The sequence below is a fragment of the Cupressus sempervirens genome, chromosome 10, assembly GCF_028749045.1.
Source record: "Cupressus sempervirens isolate cs-2001-9-10 chromosome 10, ASM2874904v1, whole genome shotgun sequence".
NCBI classification, from domain to species: domain Eukaryota; kingdom Viridiplantae; phylum Streptophyta; class Pinopsida; order Cupressales; family Cupressaceae; genus Cupressus; species Cupressus sempervirens.
The window spans coordinates 828711485-828724758 of record NC_143127.1 but is presented as its reverse complement, the minus strand read 5'-3'; positions in this window follow the sequence as shown (position 1 = coordinate 828724758).

Sequence of the window (13274 nt, the reverse complement as noted above, 5' to 3'; positions counted from 1 at the left end):
CCAATGCATTTTAAATGGATTCAATCGGAGTCAAGATGTAAAAGTTATGGCTTCTAAACTAGAGCCCATTTTTAATTCTTTGAAAACTGATTGGGTTTCAAAGAAGTAAGAAAATATTTATCTTCTCCATAACTCAGTTGTGTTTCAAAGACATTTTTGGCCTTGGAACCTGATTTGGGTTATTGACATTTTTTGTGACTTTCATTTTCTGGTGTCTACCTTTGTGTACACCATCTTGGTGTACACACCCGTATTACTATAATATCTAGTGGGTATTATCTCCACTAGGGTTTTCCTCTCTAATCAAGGGTTTTCCTTGAGAACAAAAATCTTTTTTCTATGATGTTTGGTTTCCTATTATTGTGCATTTAAATTTCAGTAGTTGGTGATCAATTTTATAAGTTTGGAATTAATTTCATTTATACACAATTGATTCACCCTCTCTAATTGTGAGGTATGGACTTTACTTCTTAACAATTGGTATCATAGCATCTAATTATCTTTTTTAAGGAAGCTTAGAAGCTTGAGGAGATCCAGGATGGCATGCAGGAATGAATTTCATAATTTTGATGGAGATAACAATGATAGTTGGATGACCAAGATGATAACTCACTTGATCTATATGTGAGTTAATTTTTGGTAGATTACAAAGAAACCAAACTACTATGAATTTAGAGAATGAACTACCTTAATGCATAGATGATGAGAAGAAGGAATTTTAATGTAACATGATTGCAAAAGAAGACTTAATTAATGTATTGTTAGAAGAAAAATTTATAGAGGTGAAGGAATTAGATTCAACACGTGAGATTTGGGAAAAATTAGAAAAGATGTACATGAAAGATATCAATACACAAAGCAAGAAAAGTTGGAGATTGCAAGAATTCAAGAAGATGAGACAATTAGAGTATTCAATTGTAGGTGACTCTACAACACTCCTAGGATCAAATGAAAGAATATGGTAACTTCTAGAGAAGAGATTGATAAGATAATTGCATTAAGATGCAAGAATAATATTATTTATTAAGACTTGAATACGTTACATGGACATTCTTTGACATGATTGAAATGTACATAATAGATCTCCTTGTATAGAAATGGAAATAAGAGATAATGATAAGGAGCGTATACTCTATCTATAACTTGCACAAGGTGGAGTCATATGTCCACCAAAGGTGGATCATTCTCGATTGTGTAATTATTTATATGAAATGATGAGGATGATAATGTGAGATGTGCATAGTGGAGTGTGATAACAACTATCACCACCCAGGTTAGAGTTATCTCACTCCATGTACTTAATTGAGGTCCAAACTCCTAGTTGTCTCAATGAAAAACTACTATGCAATGAATTATCCTAAGTAAGATTAAGTGTGTGTAAAGTAGAGATTTATTACACCAATATAGAGCCTGTGTTTAGATAATCACAAAGATTTTTATAGAGATTAGGGATACTAGAGGAACTATAAGAGAAGAAGAAATTATGTAGAAAATTCTCGCATCTTTGAAACAACTATATGATATCAAGGTCAATGTTATTGAGGAAGTGATATCTCTTATTAAGGGGTTCAACCAGGACCCATTAATTGGTAAGTTAGAAGATTTTAAAACTTTTAAGTTGAAAAATACCTCTACAAATTCTAATCCAACCATCACTAGGTGAATGCCTCCCTTATTATGATTTGAATAGCTCACTCTTTCTCTATGAAGGAGGTTTATTTGGGCTTCAAGGATAAAATATTTTTCAATTTTTCACCTCAATCTTTGGATCAATGGAGATCTATGTGTGTGGAGGTCTAAAAATCATCCCTTGTCCCTTATTATTTTAGCAGCTTTATGTGCTCTAGTATATATTCCCTTTAAGAGAGTTAGGGTATCAAAACTATTGGAGAACCTTATATGATTATTGACAATGTCTTCCTTTTTCAAATATTTAGGGTCGTGAGTAGTATACAACCTATACATTAGAGAATGTTTCTTCTAATTGGCTATAATTTAAAACATATAAATTTTGATATTGAAAGTGATGAATGGTGCTCCCCTTAAAACCATAAACTCATAATAGAAACAAAGAAACAATAGCAAATGAGAGAACTAAATATGAACTTCTTAATTGTGCAGCAAATGTGGAATTATAAAATTCACAAGTACAATATATGGGTGCCTTCATTACAATAGTTTGCAAGACTAAGCTACGAACTACCACCAAGAGTTGTCCTAGACAATGTTCGGGTCTTTCTTAAATAGGCAATTTTATGCCACATAGGAAGCTTCGAGATGTTCAAATTTAATACCTAGTGTTGACAAACCATAAAAATACATATAGAGTTAGCTAAATATATCTTGGACAAATTATTTTGAAATTTTGGTAGCCCAACTTTGGAAGGCTATAACTCTCAAACTATCATCCAAATTGTCTATTATAACCACTCTTTGGAAATGCTAACTTCCGATCTATAGGCTCAAAATCACAAAAATGCCCTTCTGCTAATTTTTCTAACCTCATTTGGAAACTCTAAGGCCTCCAATAGTGAGCCTAAAGATTCTTTTTGCAAATTTTTTCACCAAAATCCACAATAACTTCATTGATACTTAAGTTGGAGTAATGAGATTTTTATAGTATACTTATAACTCTAAAATGAACCTTCATGTAGAAAATGAGAACATTTTGAGCTTGTATAAAAAAACTTACTAAAAATAGCAAGTTCCCATAAATAGTAACCACCTTGTCTACTAGTCCTTATTAAAATAGAAAAGATTGAAAAGAAAATATTTTTGGGTGATGCAAGATTTCTCTTAGACCCAAGATACTCCTACATCAAACACCTGAGGTAATTTGAGAAGTAACCCTGTCATGTCTTAGGTGTTCAGAGGAAAACCAAGATGGTGATCCTCTTGTTGGAAATATTCAAGACTATGCTAGGTTACTGAGAGGGGAGGGGTGAATTAGTAAGACCTAAAACTTTATCAAATTCGGCACTTTATAACAATATACCAATTATCATTTATTGATCTAATTGCATGCATGAGAAACTAAAAACATAAAACATTCATAACACTTGAACACAATAATTTGGTGACCCAGAAACCTTCCAAATAGAAAGTAAAAGTGGGGTGGGGATGATACCTAGTAAACATCAATATTGTAGCATAAAGTTGGCCTATTAAGGCTTACATTGATCACTTCTCATGATCTGTCCTGTTAGGAGTAATTAGGGCTGCTAGGTCCACTTTGTTGAAGGATTTACAAACACACAATAAAGTATGCACTTAGTAAAGAGATTTTGAGAAAGACTGTTAAGTCTACCTAGTTAAAGGATTTAGACTAATTCACCTATTAGAATGAAGCAATAGATTTCTGACTTACAATTAAATTGTTGATAGAGGTTCCTTGAAGTATTGATCACCTTTTGTGATGGATATGTCTCTACTACTCCTTTTCTAATATGGCCTTCAATATATACGTTATCTACTACGTGATCACATTCTCATTCTTACACACTTATGTTCGTGAATTACATAATCACGCACATTGGATATGATACAATATATTACATATATACTAATCCAATTTACGTAATAACAAAATTAGCCATTATACAAGTTAACACCAATATTACAAATTTGGCCCAAATGAAGACACTTAGGTTCTAAAGACTGACTTGGTGAAGTTCTAATACTCGGCGTTCACTGTCATTACTCGGCATCATCATGCACTTAGTAGAAGTAGAAGCTCATTACATATTGATCACTTCAAGGTAGTCTTGAACTTGATCTGCACTTGTGAATCGATAGATACAGTGTAACCTGACATAAACTAAATCACTTGGTAAAAAACAATCATCGTATAGCTCAGTTAACACTAGCTTTACATTCCATGAACTGTAAACTCGGTAGAAATTGTAATGCTCAGTAACCACTGAACTGCTCAGGTCGAACTGCTAGACTTCACACTGCCTAATTTTGCTCAGTTTGAACTATTTCACTTCACACTAATTAAATTCCCTTAGTAACCATTGAAATGCTCAATAGAAAATGGATTACATGGAAAACACTATAGACTATTCAATGAGCTTGATAGCCATGCAAAATCTGAATAAGTGTTGTCACTAATAAAAAACTTGGTTGATATGTCAACACCTCCTCCCTTGCTAACCATGATGAATCCTCTACTAGTCTCCCTTTCCATTTGACTAGGTATTCCTCATAAGTTATGTTCCTTGTACTTTTGCCAACACAACTATCTTTTATCTCCTCAATCTCCTTTGTAGCCAAACTAGCTACTGGAATACTCCACTATGCTTCTGCAACTTCATCGCCATCACCTCCTTCATAATACTTTGTCAAATCTGAAATATTAAATACAGTAAAATATCCAATTCATCAAGAAACTCCACTTCATAAGCATGTCCAAAATCATGCCTTTTCACTATCTTACATAGTCCAAACTTCTTCATCTTTAGCTTATTATATGTACCCACTGGAAAATGCTCCTTTCTCAAATGAGCCATGACTTCATCTCCAATATGAAATTCCTTATACCTCCTTTTCACATCTACCTTAGCCTTATACTGTGTATTTATCTTCATGATGTGCTTCCTCACCTCCTCGTCGATGTTCTTCAAATGTTCAACAAATTCTTCTGCTTCAACACTACTTATCTCCCCTTTATCCAACTATCACAATTCAGAAGTATTTTTGGGACTACACCCATATACAATCTGGAATGGGTATTTATGAGTACTAATGTTGATAGAATTATTATGTGAAAATTCTACCTGTGGTAAAATCATATCCCATCCTTTTGGCTTATCTCCAACCAAACATCTCAGCAAGTTTCCCAAATTATAATTCACAACTTTTGTCTATCCATTAGTTTGTGGATGATGTGATGAACTAAACTTCAACTCTATCTTCAATTTCTTCCACAATATATGCCAGAAATACCCAACAAATTTGGTATCTCGATCTGAAACTATACTCTTTGGTAGACCATGTAGTCTCACCACTTCTCTAAAAAACATTTCTACTACATGAATAGCATCACTAGTCTTCTTACAAGGAATAAAATGGGCCATCTTTGAAAACCTATCAACCACAAAAAAAATAGAATCATGTCTGCATTGTGTCCATGATAATCCAAGAACATAATCCATGCTAACATCCTCCTATGGCTTCTTTGGTACAGGTAATGACTGATACAACCCTATATTGTGTTTCACTCTTTTCACCATCTAACATACTTTGCAAATCTATACAAACTTCTTCACATCTCACTACAATTGTGGCCAATAATAATTCTTAGCAACCAAATCTATGGTTTTGTCTCTGCCAAAATGTCCAACCAATCCTCCACTATGCTTCTCCTTGATGAGATTCTCTCTTATTGAACTTTTGGGAATGCACAACTGCCTTCCTTTAAACAACATATTATCATGGATGATGAAATCCAACCACTTTGTCCTGTCAAGTGTAAAAAGTTCTATACAAGCCTTCTACACTTCACCAAAATTAGGATCATTTGGATACAAAGTACTAAGTTCCTTGAACTAAACCACCTCTATTTGCATTTCTTTTAGCAAAAGTTGTCTTCTACTAAGAGCATCTAAAACTTTGTTAGACTTCCCACTCCCGTGTTTCAAAACAAATGTATAACTCTATAAAAACTCAACCCACTTCAAATGCCTTTAGTTCAATTTTATTTGATTATTCAAATATTGCAAACCTTAATGATCAGTATACAATAAAAACTCTTTAGGAAGCAGATATTGTCTCCACTTTTTCAATGCTTGAACTATAGCATAAAATTCATAATCATAAATAGAATATTTTCTTTTTGTATCATTCAACTTATCACTATAATAAGCAACAATTCTACCTCCCTATCTCATAATAGCTCCTATTGCAATACCACTAGCATCATAGTCTACTTAAAACACCTTGTTAAAATTAGGAAGTGCTAAAATAGGCTACTCAATAAATTTTTGTTTCAAAAAATTAAAACTCTTATATGGTCCTATAGTCCCACTTAAATTCTTTCCTATCCCCTCTCATTGTTTCAATTAGGGGTCCACAAATATTGCTAAAACCTCTTCTTAACTTTCTATAAAAGCTAGCCAGTCCATGAAAAGATCTTACCTCTATCGTACTCCTTGGAGTAGGCCATTCAAGGATAGCCTTCACTTTCTCTAGGTCCATTTTAAGACCTCCTCCTGAAACTACAAATCATAGGTACACCAACTCCTCCTTTACAACATTAATTTCTTCAGACTTATCAACAACTTTTCTTCCCTTAACTTATCAAACACCTTGGGAATGTGGATCAAATGCTCCTCCAATGTCTTACTAAAGATCAAAATATCATCTAGGTAACCAATGACAAACTTACCCAGGAACTCCTTCAATACATCATTCATGAGCCTAATGAAAGTGCTTGGTACATTGGTTAGCCCAAAATGCATGACTAAACACTCATACAGTCCTTCTTTTGTCTTGAAAGCAGTCTTCCACTCATCACCTTCTCTGATATGAATCTAGTGGTTTGCACTCTTCAAATCTATCTTTGTGAAATATTCGACCCCACTCAAATAGTCCATAATATCATTCATCCTTGGCAATAGAAATCTATGCTTGATTATGATCTTGTTGACAACATGAGAATCTGTGTACATCATCCATTCTCCATTCTTCTTTGGTGATAATATAGTTGGTACAACACATGGACTCAGACTCTCTCAAATCAAACCCTTCTTTAACAACTCATGAACTTGTCTACATTTAACTCTTCACTTTCTGCTAGTGTCATTCTATGTGCTGCCTTGTTTTGCAAACTAGCTCCTAGAATAAAATACATCTAGTGACTGATCTTCCTTGTTGGGGGCAATCCATCAAGTACATTATCTGATACAATATCATAAAACTCTCCCAACATATTTGCAACTTCTACAAGAACCTGCTCTACTTTATCTTTACTATCTTTTAGAATTATAGAAAAACACATATACTCACACTTCATACCTTTGAGAAACTCTTTTCCATCAACAAAACATATTCTAGCAACACTACATACCTTTTCTTCTTTCTCCTTCAATGGCTTCAATTTATGTTTCACTCCATCCTTGGTTAGAGTGTAGGTGTTTGCTCACCCATTGTGTACAACATGCCTATCAAACTACCACGGCCTACCTAGCAATAATTGACATACATCCATAGGTATGATATCACATAGTACCTCATCCTGGTAGCTTCCAATTTTGTACTTTACTGAGCACTGCTCATTAACCATGACCTTATGGTCATCTTGCACCTAAGCAATACAATATGGACACAGGTGTTTCTATCTCTTTAGCTTCAACTTTAAGACCATTGTTTCTAACACCAAATTTTTGGTACTTCCACCATCAATGATCACATCACAAAACTTATCTTCACATCTACACCTTGTGCAAAATAAGCTCCTTCTTTAATCAGGTTCATTCTCACTACTCAGTAGAATTCTTCTATTAACTAGGACTTCTCCTCTTTCAACATCTTCAAAATGTGAGGATCTGACATCTTCATCAACATGTGCAACTCTATCCTAGCCATTTTTTCTTTGATATATCCTTCCTTGGCACTGGGAACATTTAAATGCTCTATGCCCTTCTTCTCCATGGTAAGAACATTTCCCACGGAAGCCTCCTCTTCTAGATCCTTGTCTCTACCTCTTCCTCTCTGATCATGGAAACAATTGGAATTGTTTCCCCTTTGGTTCTGACTTCTACTTCTAGCCCCATCCTTGTTATTCTAATCATCATTATAGCTTCCATAAGATGGTCTACCAAATCTTCCATCCCGACCTCTTCCACTATTCTTGTTGTCAAAATTCTTACTTAGTTTCTCCTCAACTCTTAGGGAAAACTGGTATGCCTCCTCAATACTCATCATTTGAACCAAACATGACTCATCTTGAATACTTGGTCTTAATCCATTAGGATAACGAGCATGGCTAGTTCTAATGAGAACTCAGTAGAACTCTTCAGTATACTCTTGAACAAATTTTCTCGCTTGCTTTAGCCCTCGTATTTTTTTCAATAGATCAAGCTCATAATCCATAGGAATGAATTGTCACATCAATTTAGCTATCATTTTTTCCCATCAGGTGATTTTTTCCTTTTCCTTTCTATTACACTCCAACTAAATCTCCTACCACATGATCTTCGAATGTCCCTTTAGTTTTGCCTTAGCAAACTTGACCCTATCAAGATCATCAATATCTTCATACTCAAAGTACTCCTCCAGTTCATTGATCCAATCAATCAGCTCCTCTAGGTTAAGATTTCTCAAAAATTTGGGAACTTCAAACTTAGGACTTTTTCCAATCTTTGAGATGGCCCTAAAAAGCCTCTCTTCCTCTAGGTTTAGAACTACCTCTACTTCATCATTTTCTTCTACTTCGTCCTCATCATTGCTTTCATCTCTTACAAGAAGATTGATTCCTCTACACATTTATTATTCCAATGCTTGCATTTGTCTTTAGTGGGCTCTAAAACCCTCAAGTGTAACACCTACATTTCTTTTGCCACACTCTCTTTGTGGAGGCATTTTTTGTGCTTTTGATGAAACACTAGTGCAAACTACCTCACAATCGACAATCTATCTACATGGTTTTCCCAAACCACGGTCATGGTATGAACTACCTCATAGTCAATGACCTATCTACACACTCAAGAACTCTAGCTATAATACCACATGATGAAGGGTGCTCCCCTTACAACCATAAACTCATAATAGAAACAAGAAAACGACAACAAATGTGAGAACAAAATATGGAATGCTTATTTGTGCAACAAATGTAGAATTATAGAATTCATAAGTACAATATGCTAACCTACATGGGCACCTTCATTATAGTAATCTGCAAGACTAAGCTGCAAACTACCACCTAGAGCTATGCTAGACAATGTTTGGGTCTTAAATAGGCAATTCTATGCTACCTGGGAAGGTTCTAGATTCTCAAGCTTAATATCTAAGGCTGATAGACCATAACAATACATACAGAGTCAACTAAATACATCTTTGACAAATTATTTTAGAAATTTTGGTACCCAACTTTGGAAAGCCATAACTCTCAAGTTGTTGCTTTGATTAGCTATGCAGGCTCAAAATTGTGCAAGCACCCTTTTGTCAAGTTTTCAGACCTCATTCAGTCACTCTAAGGCCTCCAACGGTGAACCTAAATATTTTTCTACAAATTTTTCCACCGAAAATCCACAATAACTTTTCAGATAATTAAGCTAGAGCAATAAGATTTTTATGGTAGCTTATAACTCTAAAATGATCCTTCATGTAGAAAATGAAAACATTTTGAGCTCATATGAAAAACTTACTAAAAAGAGAAAGTTCCCATAAATAGTAACCACCATGTCTACTAGTCCTTATTAAAATAGAAAAGATTGAAAAGAAAACATTTTTGGGTGATGCAAGATTGCTCTTACACCCAGTATGCTCCTACATCGAAAATTTATATTAGTTATAGTTCTCAAAATATAATATAAAATTATTTTATGAACTGATATAGAAATATTTATTTTAAATATTCTCATAATATATAAATTTTAAATAATTTAGAACTATTGTAATTGAAAATTTTGGATAGCACTAATAATCTTATTCATTTCAATCAATTTACATCTAAATGTTGAGTTCACATTAGTGTTCCTTGTTAGAATTCTTTAGAATAACTGAGAGGGGGGGTGAATTAGTTATTCAAGGTCCAAAATTCCCTTTTAATACCTTTTTACTACTTTTAATCAATCCATACACTTTTCATCCATCCAAACTTAAATCAATCATATAAGCAAGTTACTGTAAATCAACATGCAAAGATAAAACATTCAAGATCAACACATGACACAATGATTTATGTGGAAACCCAATTTGGGAAAACCAACAGTAACATGCTACTTGATTCTCACTCTTCTGAAGTGATGCCCTGTTAAAAGCTTGCCCTATTAAAGGCTTACAACACACTGTTAAATGTGACCCTATTAAAGGATTTCACCAAACTGTTAGGAATGGGCCTAGTTAAATGTCTTTAGAACATTCTCTTGGAATGTCACCTTGTTAAAGGATTTATCTAATGGCTATTAAACCAACCTAAGTCCATAGGATTTAGACTTACTATTACAATTGCTAGAAAGTAACGATAATGGTCTTTTGATCTGATATAACTTACAACATACTTTGCAAATTTTAGATCACACTTTCAATTCAATCCTTATGCTTGGCTTTAATCAACTCTGACTGCTTGTCTTCCTCTCAAGCTTTGTCTCCTTGAGTCTTCTTACTCATTCTGCCAATGCAATCATCCTTGTGGTCGTCTGTCCAAATAGAGTTCTTGTGTTTTCTTCTCCTTAGCACATCCTTCAGCACTTCATGCTTTTTATGCTTGACCACCTTCTCTCTCTTTCTGTCCACTCTTTTTCATTAACTTATGTCATCTTAAATAGAAGTCTGATTTTCCATTGCCGCTCAATTCTCCCTCTTCAATTTTAGAGTTTCAAGATGGATTAGGTAGGATACAATGTATCTACCCCATATCTTGTTCTCTTCTAGAAATTTTGCCAGTTGTATCTTTAAAAACATTCTACATGGTGTTCTGTGCCACCAGCTCATCATTTCCATCTTCCTTTTAATTCACAAATTTCTAGATAACAATCTCGTCGGCTTAGATCTGGTGAATCTTCGATTTCCAAAATAATGCAGCAGCTCGGCATTATTGAGTTACTGGTGCTCGGCACCTCTGTGTTACTCGGCACCTATACCTACTCAACACTTGGTTCTGCTCGACACTTGATTCTGCTCGACACTTGATTTTGCTCGGCACTTGGTTCTACTCAGCACATGATAAACTTTGTGTCACTCAGCATCTAAACTTGCTCGACATTTACTCGGCACTTCATAAACTCTGTGTCACTTGGTATCTAAACTTGCCCAGCATTTACTCGGCATCAACTAGGAATTTCCTCGGCTCTTACTAGCTTGCTCGGCTCCTTCTCTCTAATGAACTTAGTTTGAGCTTTACAAAAGACTTAGCTAAAACCTTAACTCTTTGATATGTTTTAGTGTGCCCATTCTTTGTATCTTATAGTATGTCATCAAATACACTTTTCCATCAATGGCTTAGCTGATCCTTGTACTTCATTACAACATCATAACTTCAACCTTTCTCTAGGTGTTCTAGTTACATCTTATTGATTGCCTCCACCTTGACAATCAACTAATTGATAGTATTTGGATCACTAAAGCAATTGTCATTCCTACAAGTAGCAAGTTTGACATCAATGACAAAACAATGATTGAGGACATTCTTTACCAGTTCCATATATTATTCCAACAACTCTTCTTATGATCATTTCAATCATTTTCAACAATCTCCCTCTTTGGCATTGATGGCAAATCAAATTGATCAATTAATCAACTTAGTTACCACCAAGATTGTATACGTTGTCTTGCTACATTTTTACTACTGATCTCATATATCTCCCTCTTTCATATATATCTCCCTCTTTCTTTGTATTGATCAGATTTTTGCATATTTCTCCCTCTTTGACATAAATGCCAAAGATGTAGCATCTTTATTATGCAAAATATAAGCTTTTGCTTCTTGTTTATTTTCTCCCTCTATCACCATGCTTGTGACTGATTTGGAGTTTTTGCTCCTGCTGTCATCCTTTGCATCAACCTGTTAATATTTCAATGATTTATTCCTGTTGATGCAGGGCAGCTTCCTTGTTGCCTTAAACTGCTTGAGTTAGGGGTATGACCCCCAACTTGCCTCTAAGATATTCATAGGCATCCTTGGGCAATGGTTTGGTGAAGATATCTGCAGTTTGTTCCTTTGTGTGAATGTATTCCAACTTTACTTGTTTGTCTTCTACCAATTCTCTGACATAATGATACTTGATTGCAATATGCTTGGATTTTGCATGCATTACTGGATATTTGGATATGTTTATAGCACTTGTATTATCACAATAAAATATCACAGGTTTTGTTACTTCTTCTTTCATTCCATTCAATAGATGTGTGAGCCATACAATGTTTATGCAATTGACTGCAGCTGCCACATATTTCGATTCTACAATGGACTGGGATGTACATGTTTGTTTCTTGCTAGTCTAGGTGACTAGCCTTTTGGCTAGAAATAATGCACCTCCACTTGTGTTTTTTCTATCATCAATGTTTCCTCCCCATTCTACATTTGTATATACATTGAGCTCAAATTTTCCATTCTTTTTGTAGTATAGACCAAAGTTATCAGTTCCTTTAAGATATCCCATTATCCTTTTTACTGCTATGAGATGATTTTTTTTAGGATTAGCAGAGAACCTGGCCACTATTCCAACTACTAATGCTATGTATGGCCTACTATGTACAACATATTGTAGTTTTCCAATCATGGATCTGTACATTGTTTGATTGACTTCAGCTGACTCATCATTTTTGGACAGCTTATTTCCTGTTGCCATTGGTGTGCTGACTAGTTTGGATTCCTCCAATCCAAACATTTTAAGAATATCTTTGATGTATTTTGATTGTGTAACAAATATCCCATGTTTGAGTTGATGTACTTGCAACCCAACAAAAAATTTGATTTCTCCAAACATAGACATCTCAAATTCATGTTTCATTTTGTCAGCAAAGCCTTTGAAAAGTACTTCCTTACCACCAAACACTATGTCATCCACAAAGATTTTAGATACAATAATGTCTTTACCTTCTTCTGCTTTGATGTACATGTTGTTGTTATCATCAATTCTTTCAAATCCAATTTGCACTAGATACTTGTAAAGTCTCTCATACCATGCTCTAGGTGCTTGTTTCAAACCATAGAGTGCTTTATGTAGCTTACACACCATATCCTTGGTTTTTTCATCAACAAATCCTTCTAGTTGTTCAATGTAGATTTCTTCTTTTATTATACCATTTAAGAAGGCAGATTTTACATCCATCTGATAAACTTAAAAAAATTTGTAGCCAGCATATGCAAGTAAAGTTCTTACTCCTTCCATTCTAGCAACAGGAGCAAATGTTTCCCCGTAGTCTATTCCTTCTTCTTGAGCATAACCCTTACATACTAGTCTAGCTTTGTTTCTGGTAATCTCACCATTCTCATCTAGTTTGTTTCTGAATACCCATTTGGTGCCAATCACATTCTTGTCAGTTGGTCTGGGAACCAAACTCCAAGTTTTTTTTTCTTATTTGATCAATTTCTTCTTCCATAGCTTTAT